Source organism: Morone saxatilis, unplaced genomic scaffold (assembly GCF_004916995.1).
Source record: "Morone saxatilis isolate NCDOM2014 unplaced genomic scaffold, NCSU_SB_2.0 Contig16, whole genome shotgun sequence".
NCBI classification, from domain to species: domain Eukaryota; kingdom Metazoa; phylum Chordata; class Actinopteri; family Moronidae; genus Morone; species Morone saxatilis.
Window position 1 is genome coordinate 13,400,535 of NW_023339718.1, and position 3,080 is coordinate 13,403,614.

At 37.2% G+C, this 3,080-nt stretch overlaps 1 protein-coding gene across 1 annotated transcript in view; it reads right to left on the reverse strand.

The window, feature by feature from the left end:
* The window catches only part of LOC118326272 (gamma-glutamyl hydrolase), a 10,835-nt gene that overhangs the window by 271 nt on the left and 7,484 nt on the right, over positions 1–3,080 (reverse strand). The gene's annotated exons all lie outside the window — the stretch shown is intronic.

A 3,080-nucleotide genomic window follows, 5' to 3' on the forward strand; every position in this document is an offset into this window, starting at 1 on the left:
AGGAGATTACAAGTGCACCAGAGGACCTTGCCGGCGGGACCGATTCGTGTTACAATCAAGCCGCACCGCCCGACAGATGATGACCGCAATACGCAGTGCTGACAGAGCCAGTGACGGCCAGCAGCTGGAAAGGGAACCACCACAATAGCTCCTATATAAAAAAAAAAAAAAGACGAATAAAAAGGAGGAAGAAATGCGTTGTCGAAAAGTTGAAGCGGTTGTCACATTGTGTTTTCGCGCTGGTTGATTCCGTGCTGATTGACAGAAGGAGAAAGTATGTAGATTTCCACCCCCTATTTCTGCTCGCTGTGGCTTTTTGACTCTTTTATTATTAATAACACTGACCCAGCAGCAGCAATCTGTTGTGACAGAGAGGGGGAGGAATAGAGCAGCACGGGCTCGATTTTCCCTGCTCCCGCCCCCCGCAGACGCACTGACGTGCGCGGGCAATCGTCGGGATCGCCCGGTCGCTGTGTTGGTGACGCCTGCTTGTGTTTCTAGCGTTCAATCAACATTTAGTGCGCTTATTACTAATATGTCTCTAACGGGCTAATTACTTAAGAGCACAATCAGTCCAAGAGTTAAACATTGTCATAGAACAAGTCCTCTGTCTGACAGGCGGATCACCCCCTCCCCCTGAACCTGTGACCTCCACACTTTTTATGCATTGTTAGGTCACACTGGAAAACCCTGAGGTTAGTTCAAATATATTAACTCCAACAATTAAGCATTAAAAAAATATTATTTGAGTACAAGTAACTGTTTATGTTTTATTGAAAGTAAATTAAAGTTAATTTATTAAAATTAATAAGGTAGGCCTAATTACATTCAAATGCACACTTGTCCAAACTATTTAAAATGTGTTACCACTTCAATTTGAACTTACAGTTTTTATTCCATTAAAGCAACTTATTACATACATGTACCTCAAAATTCAATGCTGTTAAAAAAATGTTATATCAATATATGATACAAATGGTAGCCCAATTAATTTTGGGCTTGGGTTACATTTTATAATGATATGAATCAACTTAAAAAAATGGGTATGGAACAAACTGGAATATACACCGATCACCTATAACAGCGATAATACAGTCTGACCACGACAAGAGTGAATATATTCATGCTCCTGTCCGTGGGGATATATTAGGTCACAACGACATTTGTCAGCAAGTTAATGTGGTTAGAAACAGGAAAATGGCAGCGTAAGTATTTTAGGCAACTTTGACAAGGCTAAATTATGATGGCAATACAACTGGTCAGAGCATCATCCAAAACAGGTGTGTGGGTGCAGCTCTTGTGGTGTTCCCAGTCTGCAGTGGTCAGGACCAAGGAAGAAAGAACCGAGACAGGTCATGATGCCAAGCCACTACATTGGAGTGAAGTGGCCAGTGTGTGCCCGATCAACAGACAACACTGTAGCCTGACACTGCTGAAAATTAACGCTGGTCCCTGATAGAAAGGTCAAACAAAACAACGAGTACTTCAACAGTAATTTTTAGTTGAATTAATTCATCGGAATGAGTGAAAAAAACATTAATCAATAATGCAAATAATCATCATGTCGTCTTTAAAGTGGCGATTATATCATTTTGTCATATAGCATGATATATTTAGGTCACCACAAGGGCTAGTAAAGTAATAACTCAATAATAATTCAACTTCATTTTCGAGCTCAACCATTCATTGTCTCCTCAGTTGGGACAGAAGATGGATACATTTATTTTTTGATGAAGGCTGTGAAGCAATGAACGGCCCAAAAAATATTCATTTTTGGGTAACACTGGTTTTCCAAGGTCAACATCCCTGCTCATTTAAAATTGAAATGTTTAATTGTACTGTGGGCCCCCTTTTGATAATGTCAGTTAGGCATTTATATTGCATCATATTGAGCTTTAGTGGGGCAAACACAACAAATAAATTCAATACCACATACTAATATGGCCCCATGAATAAACCTGAGGCTTTTGGACCCTTGATGTCGGAGCCCCTTTGTCAACTTGACCAAAATAAAGTCCTGAATAGAAATCGACCTCAAAAAATTACATTTAAATATATTAGTGATTCCATATCAACTCCATCGCTGATAAACCATTGGTATGATTGCAAGCCCAGAACCAGCTTCTAATTGACCTTGTGGTGAGGGTGTCACATCAGTTCTTTAATTGGCCTACAGTATCAAATGTGAATATTGATTCTAAAATATAAATAAATATAGAATAAATAATCCTGAACCAGCCTTAAATGTAATCAACCATTATTTGGTGTTAATTACAGAATAAAATTCCTTGAGGTTATTAATGCACAGAATGTAAAAAAAAAAAAAAAAAAAAAAAAAAAAAAAAAAAAAAAAAAAAAAAAAAAAAAAAAAAAAAAAAAAATGAACCCCTAAAAACACACCCATACACTGCCTTTCACTTAAGAAGTCCATCCAGATCCTGATAACAAAAGGCTTTTAAAATACAACAAAGCCGATTTATTAATGCAAAAACATTTATAGCAACAAGCATGTACAATAGTATTAGTAAAACATCAAGCCGCGTCCAGAAACCCTCCTCATCCTCTGATCAGACACAGTGTTGAAACAACCTTTGTTTAGAGGCCGGGGGCTGGAAGACAACTCAGAATAAGTAGAGCTGTTCATATCCTGTGAAGTTGCAGCGTAACATGTGTAGTTAAAATCATGATGGGCCCTCCTCAGGATTGTCAAAGCTGATGTAAACTTCTCCTTCCAAACAAAGCAAAAGGAGAACATGGATACAAAGAGAACAATAGAATACAACATAATAGATGATTATCTCTATGGGGGAAATTGGGTAAAACATAATTAGTTGAATTTTAATGAATTCGTATATTTTGATTTTGAGCATAACTGGATTGAATTATAAAGTTATTTCCCCAACAGCATCTTTTAATTGTTGGTCTGTTTTATAAACCTCATATGTTATTCATGTTAATCTCTTCTCTTTGTCTATCGAAGCTGAATTAATTATCTCTTTGTGTCTCTGGGTGTTGAATTAAATTATAATTTCATATTAGTATATATCGTGACATTGTGTTGTAAAACCTTGTGTTGTATA